The 18,071-nt window shown below is 45.1% G+C and overlaps 1 protein-coding gene across 1 annotated transcript in view; it reads left to right on the top strand.

Annotated features, from left to right (window-relative positions):
• LOC124722024 (serine proteinase stubble-like) overlaps positions 1 to 18,071 on the top strand; it is a 364,352-nt gene that overhangs the window by 127,106 nt on the left and 219,175 nt on the right. The gene's annotated exons all lie outside the window — the stretch shown is intronic.

The following is an 18,071-nucleotide window of genomic DNA, read 5'->3' as shown; positions in this document are numbered from 1 at the left end:
CTTCTTGTTATTATATTATCGGAATCCTCAAATTACAAACTATACCGACTGTCAACATCACAGACTAATTGCAGACCTGAATGTTTTCAGGCTTACGTTTTGGGAACAGAAATTGATTTCAGAGATAGACCAGTAAAATTGAATTGACCGAGAAGTGTGGAGCTATGACCTTTACTAGAAAACTTTATAATGTACGTAGGTTTTCATTTAGCTTTCTATTAACGCAAAAATATGCGTCTGTAAAGAATAGTTTTATTCTCAATCGTGTGTGAAAATGAGGAATGAGTAAATTATTATCACTCTAGAATATTCCAATCGCTGACAGCAAATTTCTTCGTTCTCACCGAACTTTCATTCTATTCACAACTTCTATTTTTTTCCTCTTACTGGCCTTTGATCCTTAGCTATTGAAGTATCGGTATTGTAAAGGAATTTTTTTTTTTTTTTTGCGAGCTACACACAAAGAAACTATGCATATAACTTACAGATACCGGCTTCATTTCAACTTACTGGCAAAATAGTACCTGACAGGGATATGATGTGTTTTCATTAATATTTAAGATGTTCTTCCACTGTCTTTTAGAACAGAGTATATTCTACAAAAAACTATAAGAACAAAACCTATTCGGTTAACGTAACCAGATTTAGCATGTACTACTCAATATTTGTAATAAATTGCATTCCATTTCCTCACTTAATCAGCAGTTACCGACAGTATATAATTAAGCGAAATTAATAGTGATGTATATATGCAGACAGTTATGACAGAAAATTTGTACCAAGGCCGGAATTCGAAACCAAGTTTCCTGGTCACTAAGCAGACCACTATGCCAATCACGCATAGTGGTCTCTCCCATTCACTCCTGAGCCCACTTGGTATTTCCCCTAATCTCGAATAGCATTGCAGAGGCTCTTCAACTGAATTGGAACTTTTTTGTATCTCGCCTGGATAGGAGGCGTGTGGATCTGCTCCTGTGAACTACTTCTGTAAAATAGGCCGAGAGTCAAGGACGCCAGTATGAACAGGGAAAGGTGAAGTACTTTGGTACTGCGTGTAAATTTAAAGCACCTTTACTGTAGTTTTTTTCCTTTATTGTTAATTTCACACCTGATACAGGTAGGCCAGCAGCGGCATATTACGCCGCTCTTCGGCCACAGATAAAACTAAAGATACAAAAGAGGACAATCGTAGAACGGAAAGGGTGGATATACAGAAGTAGACATACAAAATTAAAACACACGGAGCCGTTCACGGGCGCAGAGTCCAAGATAAGAATGTTCAGGGACGTGGACACGCACAGAGATGATAGATGGCACACGCGAACGTTGGAGCACAAACGAATAACCACTGGAACACTTGAGCACGAACACGACGCCACACACAAAGACTAGGCGATGATCTCCAGCGCGCGAATGTCCACGTAACGTGTACGAGTCCGGGGACCCGCCAAGAGGGGAAGAAGGGGGCAGGGAAGGGAGAGGGGAGAGCAAAGATGCCAATGGCAGATTAGATGGTAGGAGGAATGGAGGTATGGGGGTAGGGGAAGCCCAGGGGAGGAGTGGAGAGAAAGGGAGGAGGGAGGGAAGGGGGAGAGAAGGGAGAGAGGGTGCCCATAGGAACAAACACAGGAAGAGGGAGGGAGGATCAAAGTTGGTACGAGGGGTAGATGAAGGAGAGGAGGGCATCATCAGAGAGGGGGAGCTGGCGGAAGCCACCTTGGGAGAGGGTATGGAGAGTGGAGAGATGGAGAGCAGATGGGACGTGGAAATACAGGCGCAACAGTGGATGGGTGCGGGAGAGGGTGGGAGAGACCAGCGGGTGAGGAGGATCGAATTTACGGGAGGTGTAGAGGATCCGTATCCATTCAACGAAAAGGAGGAGGTGGGGGAACGGAATAAGGTCGTACAGGATCCGTGTGGGGGAGGGGAGACGGATGCTATAGGTGAAGCGAAGAGCATGGCGTTCTAAGATCTGAAGGGATTTGTAAAGGGTAGGGGGAGCGGAGATCCAGGCAGGGTGGGCACAACAAAGGATAGGATTTATAGGGAGGGATTTATAGGTATGGAGGATGGTGGAAAGGTCCAGACCCCATGTATGGCCAGAAAGGAGCTTGAGGAGACGGAGTCGGGAGCATGCCTTGGCTTGGACTGTCCAGAGGTGGGGGGTCCAGGAGAGGCCACTGTCGAGGGTGACGCCAAGGTACTTGAGGGTGAGGTTGAGGGCGATAGGACGGCCATAGATGGTGATATAGAAATCGAGGAGGAGGAAGGAAGGGGTGGTTTTGCGTACAATGATCATCTGGGTTTTGGAAGGATTGACCTTAAGCAACCACTGGTTGCACCTAGTGGTGAACTGGTCAAGATGGGATTGGAGAATGTGTTGGTCATTGGCGTACTGGAGAAGGTGGATGGGGGATGAAGGTGGCAGCATGTCTGCCATATACAAAAGGTACAGAAGAGGGGAGAGGACAGAACCTTGGGGCACACTGGCGGAGGGGAAAAAGGTGTAGTAATCCGTGTTATTGATGCTGATGTAGGAAGGACGTTGGGAAAGAAAGGAGCCGATCAGACGGACATAGTTAATGGGAAGGGCGAAGGTTTGGAGCTTGAAGAGGAGACCGGAATGCCACACACAGTCATAGGCTCGTTCAAGGTCAAGGGAGAGGAAGATAGCGGAGTGACGGGAGGAGAGGAGATGAATGAGGTGAAGGAGAAGGTCATCGGAAGAGAAGGACGGCCGAAAGCCACACTGGGTAATGGGAAGGATGTGGTGTTGGCGGAGATGCTGGTGGATGCGTTGGGTTAGGATCGATTCCAGGACCTTGCTGAAGACCGATGTAAGGCTGATGGGGCAGTAGGAGGAGACAGCAGACGGCGGTTTACCGGGTTTATCGAACATCAGGATACGGGAGGTTTTCCACAGGTCGGGGTAGTAGCCGGTGGACAGGACTACATTATAGAGCCTGGCCAGGGTGGAGAGGAAAGAAGCAGGAGCTTCACGAAGGTGGCGATAGCTGACATGATCGTGATCAGGAGTGGTATTGCGTTTCGTGCAGAGTGTAGCGATGAGATCCTGTGTAGTGATAGGGGCATTGAGTCCGGTGTGTGCAATGTTGTCCAAGTACTGGAAACCAGGTGCGAGGGGAGGGACAGAGGTGTCAGTTCGATCACGGACATCTGGGAAGAGGGAATAATCGAACTGTGGATCGTCGGGAATGGTAAAGACATTGGAGAGGTAGGAGGCAAAGTGATTGGCCTTACTAAGGTTGTCAGGGAAGGGTTAACTATCATGAAGGAGAAGATAGTAGGGGGGAGGTTTAGATCCGGTAAGGCGGCGGAAGGCTGACCAGAACTTGGACGAGTTTATAGGAAGTGTAGCACTTAAACGGGTGCATGTCTGTCGCCAGTCCCGGCGTTTCTTAGCTGCGAGCAAGTTTCGGATGTGTCGCTGGAGTTGCCGGTGGCGTCGTAGTGTGTCTGGGTCACACGTGTGGAGGAAGGAATGGTAGAGATGGCGGGATTCACAGAGGAGGAGGATGGCCTGTGGGGGTAAGGTAGGACGGTGGGGGTGGATGGCGACAGAAGGGACGTGGGCCTCCATGGCCTCAGACAAGGTCTGCTGGAGAAAGGAGGCGGCAAGGGTAATATCATCAGGGTGGCGGTAGGTGAAGGGGTGGCCATTGACCTGGGTAGATAGGGTATCCCGGTAGGCATTCCAGTTGGCACGGGAATAATCATGGACGTACTTCAGGGGAGGTTCATTATGAGGGTCGGGGCGGGGGCGACGACCATCTGAAACAGTGAGGAGGACAGGGAGATGGTCACTACCAATGGGGTCCAGGACATCCACCACTATGCGGCCAAGGAGGTTAGGGGAGGAGAGGATGACATCAGGAGTGGAGTTGGATTCAGGGCAGGTGTGCTGGGGAATGGGGATGAGGTCACCTTGGAGGGAGGAGAGGAACCAATGCTACTGCCGTAACTGGGTAGCAGAATGACTATGGATGTTGAGGTCGGCGGCGATCACGTAGGAGGAGAAGGTACGGTCAATGTGGGAGAGGAAGTCAAAAGGAATAGGGGCATGAGGGCGGACATAGATGGTGGCGCAGGTGATGGTAAGGCCAGAGAAGAAGAGACTGAGGATCAGGTGTTCTGTGGGGTTGGGAAGGACAGGTTGGAGCCAAACTGGGATCTGGCAGTGGTGACCAATGGCAACTCCGCCATGCGCTATCAGGAAGGGATTATCGAAGCGGTGAAAGAGGTAGGGCGAGGTGTGTATGGTGTGGTGGGGCTGAAGAAAGGTTTCATTGAGGAGGAAGGCATCCACACTGTGGGTGGTGAGAGTGTGCATGAAGAGGTTCTTGTTGGCGGAAAGGGAACGGATGTTGTTGAACAGGATACGGTGCTGTCGTGCCATGACAGGGATTTAGACAAGGGTGTCAAGATGGGAGAAGGTAAAATGGGCCTGGTTGTGGGAGTAGGTGGCGTACATTTTGAGGTGGATGATGGAATGGGCGGCGAGGGATATCTGCTGGAGCGTGTGAGGGCACTGGAAAGGGTGGACATTTTGGAGAACGATGGTGAGGAACCTGATGATGTCCTCAGCGTTGGGGGGCGGGGACGAAAGGAATTGCCAGGAGGGGTGGGGGCATCCAGAGGGCGGACAGGGACAGTGAGTTCAGGAGTGGTGGGAGGGGGTCGGGCCTTACATTTTTGGGAGTACGTGGGATGTGGGAGATTACAGGTGTTGCAGGAGGGAGGGGACTGGAGGTTGGCTCACTGCCGGAGGGAATGCGCTTGTTTACAGTGCAGGCAGATGGGGGTCTCGCGGCACTCAGATGTTGTATGCGCGTTATAGTGCAGACACCTCTGCCAGCAGAGGGATTGAGGAGGGGAACGGGAGGGGTCGACGGTGTAGCATTGGTTGAAGAGGAGGGCACCCTCCTTCAGGAGATGGTCAATGGAGGGGGCGTGTTCCGAAAAAAACCCGCATAAGGTGGGTGGGGCCGGCTGAGTTGAAAATGCGGCGGACCGCCCATACTTCCAACGAGGGATGCGCCTTGAGCTCTGCCAACATCTCCTCCTCTGTGATCATGGGACTAAGCCGAGTGATCATTGCGGTGAGGGTCGGCGGGCGACCCGGGGGTTGGGGTTGGTGGGAGGGAGACGGGGAATGTGCAGGGGTGAGGGAGGCATTGGGGCCAAAGCGGGTGATGGGGATGCGGTAAAGGATGTCAGTGTGAAGGGTAGGGCTGGGGAAGGAGATGAGGACGGAGTCACGGTGAGGAGTGAAGAGGGAGATGGGGGCACTGGGAAAGTGTTGGTGGAAGAAGAGAGTGAGGTTACAGGCCTCAAGGAGGGAGGGATCAGGACAGGAGAGGAGGTATCTGTAGGAGGATGGGGAGGAGGAGGAGGGAGCAGGGGCAGGCAGGGAGACATCCATGGCATCCTGGGGGGGGGGGAGGAGGAAGGGGCTGGGTCTTTTTAGGAGCAGAGGAGGCAGGGGTGCCACTGGGGCGTTTGATGGCGACAGAAGGGTGAGAGGATGAGTGGGGGACAGGTGCAATGGGAAGATGGCGGGAAGTGGCAGGTCCCGATGTGGACGCTGGAGCTGGCACTGGAGATGGCGATGGTGAAGGCGATGGCGATGATGAGGATGACGATGACAGTGAAAGCGAGAGCAGGGCGCGGGCCGTGGCCCTCCAGGCCACCACTCTAGCAGGGGCCGCAGAAACGGAAGGAGCAGAGGGAGGGAGTGGAGGGAAGGGGTCAGAGGAGGAGGTGCAGGAGGAAGGAGCTGGGGAAGGGGCGACAAAAAGCGAAGAAGAAGACAGAGTGAGGAGCGGGGGGATGGAATGAGGGGGTGGGAGATTGGGCACACCACTTGATTGGGGTGGTGGCGGCGGATGGGGACGTGTAGACTATGGCGGTAGTGGTGGCAGTAGTAGTCGTGGTGGGATGCGACATTATGGGAGGGAAAAAAGGCACAGGACAGGATAAAAATGACAGAAGAGAACAAGGGACTTACAAGGCGGACGAAACACAGAGGAAGGCAGACGAGGACCGATGAAAAACCGACTGGGGCTGAAGCCCCATTCTGCCGCCGCTGGCGGGGGGGACCGCAAGGCAGGAACTCTGGCTGGCTGGCTGGCTGGCTGGCTGGCAGGAACGCTGACTGGCTGGAACGCTGGCTGGCTGGCAGGAACGCTGGCTGGCTGGCAGGAACGCTGCTGCTGCTGCTGGCTGGAACCGCTGCTGCTGGCTGGAACCGCTGCTGCTGCTGCCGCTGGCTGGGACCGCTGCTGCTGCTGGCTGGCTGGCTGGCTGGCTGGCACCTGCAAAACCCTAACACTTCGATTAATGACGAAAGCTACAATCGAAGGGCGGTATTCTTAGCGAAGTACCGCCGGAGATGCTTTACTGTAGGAAGAATATGAGTACTTAAATTGTTACTTAACTTTGGCTGAGATGAGCACATAGGTGCGAAGCCGTACATCAATCAAAGCTAACATCGACTAGAAGTTACAAAGGCAAAATCTGTAGTGGCTCACCCACTATGCAATAGGAACAATCTTGCTAGGTCGTCTGCTCGTGATCAAAATGGGGTGAATCTGGAGCGCCGCTCGTAGAGCTGCACAGCGCCGGCTTGAGGGCGCTGTCATCGGTGTGGATCTTCCGCTCTCGTAGTGCCAACCGAAGAACTTGTACCTACGCTGTGGCATCGTATCTATCAATACCACAGGAACAGCACCTTAGCATCGAAAGAAATCTGAGATCCTGCCTGAAACTCGGGCATAGGTACCTTAATGAAATGGAACTATATGGTCTCAGAGACTTTTCATGTCTTAAACATTTGTGATGTATCTATACATTCGGATGTTCGAGTTTTGACGGAATACCAGGTGAGCTGAGGCGTGAATGGGAATTTGGACAAGGAGGGAGGCGTGCTAGAGTCGCCCGTGCAGTTGTGCAAAGTCACTGTGCCAGGGTGGCGTAGTGGTTAGCGCATCTGCCTTAGTGAGCAAAAGACATGGGTTCGAATCCTAGCCTTGGTACAAATTTCGATTTGTCACTTCGGTCTGGATATATGCATCACACGTGTTGAGACTTGAAAAGGTCCCTGCAACCATTGGCGCTATTTGGGATGTTGCATTTCACAAAATTCATCTACTTGAAGTAATACTGCGTTCACGTTACGTGCTAGTAGTGAAATGTAAAGGACTTCAGTGATGTTGTGTGAAATTTACTGCTGAAAGTTCCAAACGAATCGTTTGAAATCAGTACACTTTGAATGTACTGATCATACAACAGGCCGAGAAACCAGGTCTACACTTTTTATGAACGATATTGGAGTACGAAAACTAAGAACCAGCTGAACATGGTCATATCTTGGATCATAATGTAAGATGTCCTGTTGGTTGATAGCCAATCATTTCGCTAATTCAGTTGTCGGTTATAATATATATGCTGGCTTGTGCACAATGCCCATCAGATACTGTTCCCAATAGACACCTGACAAATGGCAAGCTCGTGAGATAATTGAAAGCTGTAAACGAAGTCCTGCGTTCAGAAAATCCTCAGAAACAAACAAATGAAGATTTAATGTTTGATTTTGTTTACATTACAAGCACAGTATTCTTTCTGCAATCTATCGTTATTAACGCTACACTTCCTGTGCCGACAGTAGCACGAACGATGAAACTGAGCCAGTAGATACATTATTTCCTGTAATGAATCCCCCTCATTCCTAGCTTCAGTTCTGAGGAACGTTACTGCATATTTCGTCATCATTCTTGATGCAATGTTAGCTCATCTAGCTATGAATGCGGGAAGGCATCGTTCCTGGGATCTTTAAAGAAATTTGGTAGCATTTGACTGTAACGATGTAGGGAAAGTATGGATACACTAAACAACGATTTCCGGGCGTCGATTTAAATCTATCTGTTTCCGAATAGGACTAGATGGAGACCGATAGATAATAGGCAGCTAGAACAGCATCCCAGCAGTTGAAGGAAAATACAAAATATTTAAAGTGAAATAATAGTGGTCTTTCGAACAAGTGGAACTTCCGTAGAAGGTGAACAAGAACCTCACAGCCCGTCAACAGAACCTATTTCTTCGTAATTATTAAGTGCTGGCGAGGAGTGTGGATTGATTGTGAGTCTAAGTCAAGGCCTAGCAAATCTTAAAGTAGTTGCTAAGGAAATGTTTAAACTGTTTCCTTCTTTTTTTTTGTTAACAACACAGGTCTGTATTTCGTAACTATCAGGATAGTCAGGATATGCATGTTGCTTGACTGGTAAGAGAGAGTGCTATGTTAAATCCGTTTCAAAATAATGCTGGGGAAACGCAAACTGTCCCTCTAACAAAATGATATTTTGAAACACTCTGTCGCTTCCCGGTTTTCAGTTGAATGAAGATCAATAGAGAAAAGAGCAAACTCGCTGCTCGGAAGTCCGCTATTGAGTAATTAAGTGTCAGGCATGCGACAGAGTTGCCCTCGACACTTGAGGAGGTGATTCAGCAGCGTAGCTGGAGGTCTTCTATTTTGTTTGCACACGCTGGCAATTTCCCATAAAATAGACGTAACTGATTTTCTTTAGTGTAGATGTTTAGAATATATAGTTGTGATGAGTGCATGAGGTATGCGATGTTGATCAGAATGGCAGAGGCAAGAGAAACTGAAACATAGCGACGTAACACAGCCTGATCTTCTAGATTAGAATCCAAGGGGCTGCGGAACTCTGATTACCATCAAAACTGCCTCACGATCTCTCTCCATGAAATAATGACCACATTATGGTGATCAAAATCTCATTCACCATCAGCACTGGAACCGCCTAAGGGAGGGCCTACTACAACCGTGCAATTAAGTAGCTAAACCTATGTCACATTAACCACTTGAGTTTGACAACATAGGGAAAGAAAGTTGGCTGTGATATTGCTTTATGATAAGAGAAATAAATACTGGAAAATGATACAAAAACTTGACTGATAAACTATTCAGTGACATGTAATTAGTCGTGATTCGAACAGTGTGGCACGGGAATCAATTGATGAAAATTAAGTACAGGGATATTGCAAATTATTGCACTTACTTTGTTGGAGTGTTCACTGCTGGGAACAAGAACTCACAGATTTTTTGATCTCGAAGGAATCACCGTTGTTAGCGCAGAGTATTCTAAATGATTCAATCTTGTGTCACATATTCGCTACTGCTGGTGCTGCATGCACTTCCGTCAGATGATCGCTGGCGAAGGAAACGGACAGGCCAGGTTTCAGACTTTCTTCGTGCACTACTAAAAACAAATGCTTCGTTCGTTACAATATGGAATGGGGGAGACGTAGTGATATTATGTATAGTGGTAGTTCAGCATTATAACCTGAACAGTAGACTTCTTAAGCGTAAAAAAAACATAACGAAGGAATTGTACCAGTCAATTTCTTTGAACCATTCTGCATGTTTCTTCTACTGGTTATGCTTAATTTCTGAACATAGGTACATATCCACTTAGCTAATTGTTTACTGTGTGCGTATTAAGAGCTTAACATTACTGGAGATATCATTCGCATTGCAATCACGATGGAAGGACGCTACGTATTGTATAATCGACCAATTTTAGCGTTAGTTTAAGAGAATTTTACCTGAGCTATGTACGGTCTTGACCGAAGTTATTCTTTGCTGTTGCTATTCATGTAACTTATTTATACTGAAACACAGCAACAGGTAGTAACAGCTCCGTTAGTAGCTGTTAGACGAGTTCGAAGTCGTTTGGCTAAAACATATGTATATATGATGAGTGATACATCACGGTTACTACCGATCTCACTGGAAAGAATATCTCTAAGATCGTTTATGATCGACTACACAATGTGACCACGAATATTGTTATTGTAGGATTTACGCCGCCATTAAAAGAGCTTCGTCGCCCGTGGAGTGTGATGTGACGTTAATTTAGACTTTCTTTCTTGATTTACTTCGAAGAATTCTGACGATTATCGTAGAGTGGTAGCTTTCACCATGCCTGACATACCACCTTGGGAGAAAGGCTATAAAACCTGTTGAGCAGCGGTACGACCTTGCGCCGAGAGTTCTTGCAGGCGGCAGAAGGGCACTTTGATAGCTCTCTTCCCTGCGAGTTTCTGCACATAAATAAATTAATTGGTCGAGATAGGGAGTCGATAATCTCAACTCACGGAATGTTAACACGTTTAGGATGTTGTTTTAGAAAATGAAGCACTCGACAAAGTCTTCTATTTATAATCAAGACTAGGCGGCATGAAGTTTTTTAACAGACGAATATGGGGTCTACTATTTGAATGAGTGGCAGCCTTACGTCATGTGACTTAACCTAACTTCGTCTTTTGTGGCATTTATGTGTTTGCCACTTTACATAAATGAACATGAATTTATAAAATGTGCATCGACAATTATTTAATCGAAAGCATGGTGTCCATTATTTCAGAATTGCGTGCGTCAGCATCTTAATTAAGTGATAAGAAAAGCAACTGAAGAGTGGAAATTGACGAGGTTCTAAGTGCCAAATCGCGCATTTGTCAAAAGAACGAAGAGACAATGTATCTATCTTAGTACGTATCTTACATATCCAAGAAACTGGGAAGGTATTCCAATGCCACAGAATTATGCTGCCCACCTCCTGACTGAAAACAATAGTGAGACTAATTATAAAATAGATAATTTATTAAGAACGTTCTAAGTGCTATAAGAGAAAACGACTTTTTCTACGTAAATACGAAAGTTTTTGTTTCAATTACAATTAATAATGTGGAACTACGTTTTATTTCTGATAATACACTTACAGAAATAAAGCGGTAATATTTTACTCAGTAGAACAGAAGTCGATAAAAACATTTCTCGTATCTTTTATATATATGACACGTGAATAACAAAATTAAATTCGAGGAAAAAATCTCATTATTGACATGTGTTTCGTACACCATACTTACGATCAGATTGTGCAAAGGTTATTGTAAAACACATGGAGCTTTCGAGGAAGAAATGGCAAATGGTCAACAGTTCTTCCTGCTTTGCAACTGCCAAACATGGCTGCTCTTTCACATGAAGTACAGCATGACATAAATCAACCATGGTCCTTCCTCTTTTTAATAGACTGACATGTTTCCATTCTTGTGTTTCAGAGTACGAAATTTTAAATGCTATTTGAAATTGATGAGTATGACACTCTTTGATCATACTGCATTTGGATATCTTACACGCTTGCATTGAAAACACTGTTGCAGCTACATCTGTGAAAGCAAAGAGGTAGGTTGTATGTATTAGATTCATATGGAATAGGTTTGCGGCTCTAGCTGACTCAATATCCTTGTGTAAATCTTCGGAACAAGGTCCTTGATTACTTTTATCCGTTTTTCTAGTATTATAAAATCTCCGTCGCAGTTCAAAAAGCAGTGTCCACTCACCAAACTTTTATGTTATTTCTTCAAATCATCCCACGTTAAATGGAGGAGGCCTCAGAACCCCAAAGGGAAGCACTGCTCGGTACATAGAGCTTGCGCCATCTGCTAACGCTTGTTTGAAAGACTCTCACCATGATCAAATCCAGGGATATGCAGAAGAGTACAGAGAACAGAGTAGTACTGAAAATGTGTTTTATGAAAAAAAGGAACTTGACAGTTTTCAATTTCTGCTCTTGAGTTTGTAATGAACACATTTTGAAGTCCTATGAGTCAGGAGTAGAACCGAATGAACGTTGCGGAACTTGCAGTCAGGTTTTAGGAACAAATCCGTAGGAGTGCACCAGCGTTGTGGTGGTGACTAGAAAGACTTGATTCAGACAGCAAGCAACATGGAAATGCAAAATTTCTCGCAAATTTCGTTGATAAAATGTTCTCGGGTTACCAGCCGAAGCCGGCCGGTGAGGACCATCGGTTCTAGGCACTTGAGTCTGGAACCGCGCGACCGCTACGGTCGCAGGTTCGAATCCTGCCTTGGGCGTGGATGTGTGTGATGCCCTTAGGTTGGTTAGGTTTAAGTAGTTCTAAGTTCTAGGGGCTGATGACCTCGATGTTAAGTCCCATAGTGCTCAGAGCTATTTGAACTATATCAGCCGAAACGTGGTATCGTGCTACCACAGTCGGTGATGGCGTGCTTCCAGACAGAATCGAGAATGGTCTGGGCGCCGAGTCCCGCCTGTCTGTTTCGACAGATGCCTCCACCACTTTCACGTCAGAGCGTTCCTCACATATTGTTGATAACGTGTAACATGTTCATATCTACGCTTACTATCCAAGAACATTCTGTCATCCGCACCATTTGTCAGAAAGAAGCTGCAGCAAGACTAGAGAATTGCCGTTCAACGTGTAGGCTGCAGTTACCACAGCAAATAAACCGCTGAGTTTGGACTGGTGCCGTGACCGGAAGCATCAACTGATGCCGAGGCCCACGAGATAGACAGGCCGCGGCGCGTACTTCACGAAGGTAGTCCTGAACTCGCTCGCTCGCTCAGCTCAGCAGACAAAATTCGTTTCTGAACTGTTAACTCGCAGCTGGGCGTGTAAGTACTAACGAGGATTGCATCTTCCACTTGAATCTGCTATTATGAAGTCTTACTGATTAACAGTACTACAGCAAAATTTAATTTAAGATGAATACTCGATAAAATGGTATAACGGCTTGTTTATAGCATTTAGTCTTTTCTGCTTAACTGTACTCATTATATACTGGAGGTGGTGCCTTATGAAACTGATAATCATGTTAGCATGATTTTATTTTATTGTACGCCAGTACAGCCGTAACAAATTATAAGTAGGCCCTGGTCAGCAAGTACCTGAGGGCGGATCGAAGCTGGACGGCTGGAATTGTGTAGTCTGATCCGAAATGTTATGCTGCAGTTCTTGAAGACTATGAGGACTACGAAACCATTAAACTTCTCAGCAAACAATCGACCACACCGTTTCCACGATTTTGTTTTCACGTAACTTTCCACAACGAACACCCACTGCTCCACTGTGAGTACCTTCGTGAGCTTTGGACTTCTCCATTCACACTGACACAGTCTGCAAAAAGCTCTGAAACGGTGTGGATTACGTGTCGGGCATACACGGGGTGTGCACGTCACGACGTGTGGTTATATGCATACATTCACGTCCAGTCGCATCCGCTCATCCGGGTCACTTTTATTTGCCTCACCATATATTAATAACGTGCCATTTCGAAGTCTCTTATCTAATTCCAAGTCGCTTGTAAGACCGTCTAGTTCAGTTTGGGCGCGAGATGATTGGACGTTATCGAAGCTACCTTCTTGTCGTTTGACAAGCACGAACAGATTCAGCAGCAGTTGTGCCCTATTGCTGTGTCTGTTTCTTGTGTTTGTTGTAGTAGTCTCGGATGGTCTACCCTCCCGTATTCTATTGTTGGGTTGGGTGTTTATATTCGTCTTCGGAATAGTTATGGCAGAAGATTTAAGAGTGTACATCTCCCTCAGTCGGCTAGGGAAATGTACACCGACGGAAAAAATCGTAGCACCAAGAAGGAGTTGTGCGACATACGCGAAAGTCGTTAGGCATGTTTCTACATCTGAAAGATGATGTCTATTCAAATTCAGCACGCGCCGCATAAGAGTGGCGCTAGCAGCCCCACTATGAGGATGAAAATCAGGTTATCTTTAAATAAACGCTGTAACGGTAGTGAACGTTAGTTGCCTTTGAGATTGAAAGTGGTGAGTTGATGTTAATGAAGAATGCTTTTAAGACGATGCCCTGCTCGATCACCAGATCTGCCGCCAGTCGAGCACATGTGGGACATCATCGGACGACAACTCCAGTGTCATCCACAAACAGCATTAACCCTTCCTGGACTGACCGACCAAGTGCAAGAATAATGGAGCTCCATTCCACAAACTGAAAAAAAATGGTTCAAATGGCTCTGAGCACTATGGGACTCTACTTCTGAGGTCATTAGTCTCCTAGAACTTAGAACTAGTTAAACCTAACTAACCTAAGGACAACACACACATCCATGCCCGAGGCAGGGTTCGAACCTGCGACCGTAGCGGTCTCGCGGTTCCACACTGCAGCGCCTAGAACCGCACGGCCACTTCGGCCGGCCCACAAACTGACATCCGTTACCACGCACATTTACACGCATTATACAGTACAGTGGCTTATAAAATCTCATAAACGATGTGTGCCCACCCCTCGATCACCTCTTTAGACCATTAACAGAACGTAAACCACATAACATCCTCATCGTATCAATATCGCGATAATGAGGTACAACTTGAACGCAGAATTATATGAGTTTCCGATTAATCACTTCACGCTAATGCCGTAATGTTTCGTTTAGTACGGGCACATTCAATTTCTTCCTTACTCATTTACAACGTGAAATCAAATCTCCGTTTCTTGAAACACAAGCAGAGATCCCACAAAATTCTCCTACAGAAGCACCACATCCTTATGAAAGTTCACATCAAGATTTGACTCATGTCTAGAACTAACAATTTACCGCTGATTTTGCACTCCAGCGAAGTTCAGGTTTCATCTTTTTTAGACGAATCATATTGTATTACTATATTTCAACCAGCCTCACATTTAGCCTATGCCAACAGAAGCGACTGTGTTTCAGAAAGTTGTCCTGTTTTCCTTACAACGTTTTTTGGAGCACAAAATTTCTATAAATAACAAAATCGTCCGCTAGTACTTGTTTGAGGGTTCTTGACGTAATTTGAAGCCATTTTGACTAATTTTCGACCGTGACTGTCTTAAGAAATATGTAAAGGTTTTTTAAATTACCGCTACCAGTCACAAACTTTGTTGACTATTGTATTACTTATTTATTTAGCGACATGTTTCGAGGGTATACCTCATCTTCAGGCTAAATGGCATTAGAAAAACAATTTTACAATAAGGTCATACTGATGTTACATAATCTTTTCGTAAATGCTGTGGTTATCTTTGTTCTTCTGGCGTGGCAGTCTCGTTGTGATGCGCTGAGGTGTTTCCATTTCTGTGGTTCTCTTGGCTTTCTTGGTCACTGTTTACAAATTTTCACTAATGTAACAGTAACTTGGAAACACTATTACAAAAACAAATCTATAGTGCAGTGGACAAGATGGCGGTCGAAACAGCTGGTTTCGATTTGACTATCGATTTGTCGACAGATCGACAGTCAAATAGAAACCAGCTATTTCAGACTATCCCTCTTTAATCAGAGGCACGTACATTTAACAGATCTTCAGGTTGCATACGTACGTACTGGTTGAGTCGTCAGGCAGCCATCCCCGAACAGGTCTCTCTTTCAAATCAAGCACGTACTGTTCCAGAAAGACACGAACTGCTGTATTGCAAACGCACATCCCGTCGAACGCTGTTGGCTATGTTTCACCTCAGCTACTATAGATGTTTGGAAATTAACCCAGTATGTATACACATCCTTTGGCGACCAGAAAGCGCTGTCTCTGCTCTGCGCTCCGTGACTAACAAATATGGATCATTATCGTGTCATCTCCCTACTCAGTGTCGATACCTGAAGGACAAAAGCCCCTAGGATTTAGCGATCATGGGTGTGATTTTTATACTTTCTGTATTCAAATAACATTCCTAAATTTTTCACACAAGCTTCCCGGTAAGCACCTGGCAGTTAGTAGCTTGTCACATTTGTGAAATAATTCGAGAATATACAGCCCGAAAGATGATTTCCAATTTCGTGAATACCTCAGGAATGGAGTCAAACATTAGTTACACATAACTGAAAAGCAAAACAACGAAAGGGGTGAATTAGCTGCAACTCCTGGTATTGGCAGTGACACATACGGGGATTCACTAGACTGTCTTATTCTCTGTTACGTATTTCTTGAGCCTTACTGGGTCGCCTTTAACAGCGTTATTTGCAACGCAGAACAGGCCCCAAACGCGTGACGTATCTTTAAGAGCCCGGCTTGTTTACACGAAGACGTGACTTCCTGAAAAAAAAAAGAGGCAGTGTCTATTGTAGTCTTGCTTATGATGTGCTTCCATACGTCGAGAGCACTGTAGAGGTTGTACAGTTCACGCTGACCAGTCTAGCGATGAAAATTTTTAAGGTTAAAGGTACAGCTGCGTGAAAAGCAGGGCTCAAATCCCTGTCTAGTTATCCTGATTTAGCTTTTAGCTGCCATTACTGAAACAGTGCAGGCTATTCCTTCGACATCACCGATACTACAGTATCTACACACCAACAAATTCTGTGTTTAGTGACTTTTTATTATTACCGTGTAATTTAATGGTACATGCAGCTAGTTTTCATCCTTTCCACAAGTTCGCAAGCGACATGTGTACTCGCGCAAAACGGTTAAAGCAGCTGCATGCATGTAGGTTAGAAATATTAATAACCAAGATAAAAATGAATTTAGTAGTCACTCTTTTTATAAGACAACTGGCGCTCTGCTATCTGGAGCTGCGTTATACTTAAAAGAAACTTTACAAAACTATTCATGGGCAGAAAAATTACCTATTGATGGTATCTTGGATTAAATGTGCGATAGAATATTTTCTGAAAGATATAACCGCCATTTGACTGTACAACATGTTTTACTTCACAGTCTAGATTTTGGCCTTAGGCCATTATCAAGTGCTACAACTGCAACACATTAAAGCATGATAAAAGTGCAAGTATCAGACAAAATATCAGAAACATAGTAGGGCAAACAGTGACATCAGTGTATGGGCTGCATGATTTGTCCTCTTACTTACGTATTACAAATCATTAGGCTTGAGTAGCACCCAAGTCATCGTCAAAACATGTGTCTTCGGTTATATAAACCAATTTTGTCAAAATAAATATGAGAACATTTGTGTAATATTCTAATTTACTGGCAATTAGCAATTAAAACCCGTGATTTGGTCATCTATTTTTCCACAACCATATAAACTGAGTTATGCTAATTGCCAGTAAATTAGCATATTACACAAATGTTCTCGCATTTATTTCGACAAAATTGGTTTATGCAACCGAAGATACACGTTTTGACGATGACTTGGGTTCTACTCAAGTCTAATGATTTATAATATGTAAGTAGGAAGGCAAATCACTCAGCCCATACATTGATTTAAATGTTTGTCCTGCTATTTTTCTGATACTTTGTCTAATACTTGTACTTTTATCGTGCTTTAATCTGTTGCAGTTGTAACACTTGATAATGGCCTAAGGCGGAAATCTAGGTTGAGAAATAAAAGTGTTGTATAGTGAAATGGCGGTTATGTCTTTCAGAAAGTTTTATGTGACTGTGCCTCCGTAAAAAAATAAAATTGTTAATTGCAATAGAATAATATGGACAGTTGAGATTAAATCTTAAAAAAAGTCACCAACGTCTTTAGAGACGTTTCCGGCATTCTTCATTGTAGTACCTGTCTTTCGTGTGAAATCGTCTTTGCATTTTTTAAATGATCGTATTACTGCTGTTAACGAATCATCTGTTCCCTTTTCTTTCGTTCCACAAATTTCCCCTCACCCCATCCCTAAATACTACGATTTGATACAGTGCGTTTCTGACAAGTAGGATAAACCACTAAGGACTAGACGTCTCCAAATTGAATGCTTTTGTACAGGAAAGCACGTTACGGGCGAAGTAAGGCTCATTGCATTGAAGTAGTGGCAAAAGTAATCGCCGGAAAAAACTCGTCTGACTGCAGTGTTTGTGCTTGTTTGCTGATATCTGGGGACGAGTCACACATTGCTCTTCGAAACGCGTATATCATGAGTAGTATGATGTTGTTAGTGATCCAAGATCATTTATTGTATTCTAATGGGTAATGAAATGAAAAATCGCCATTGAAGACGTAGAAGCGCCAAATTTGTATGTGATCATTAAATAAGGCTAAAAAGCGACGTTTCAAAGTGCCATGCTGCGGACGTAGTAATAATAAACTACGTATAAAAACAGTGAGTCCATAACAACTGTATCTGACATGCTGAACGAGTGTGCAGTTATTTGGAACATGGAACCAGGCTAGTAAACATTGCCGAAATGTCAGGACAGCATCGACGATCGCAATACGAGGGCATACTGAGAAGTAATGTCTACACATTTTGTATTCTGTTCTCATTAACG

This window comes from Schistocerca piceifrons, chromosome X (genome assembly GCF_021461385.2).
Source record: "Schistocerca piceifrons isolate TAMUIC-IGC-003096 chromosome X, iqSchPice1.1, whole genome shotgun sequence".
Classification (NCBI taxonomy): Eukaryota; Metazoa; Arthropoda; class Insecta; order Orthoptera; family Acrididae; genus Schistocerca; species Schistocerca piceifrons.
Note: the sequence above shows the minus strand (reverse complement) of the source record. Positions and strands in the feature narration are given on the sequence as shown.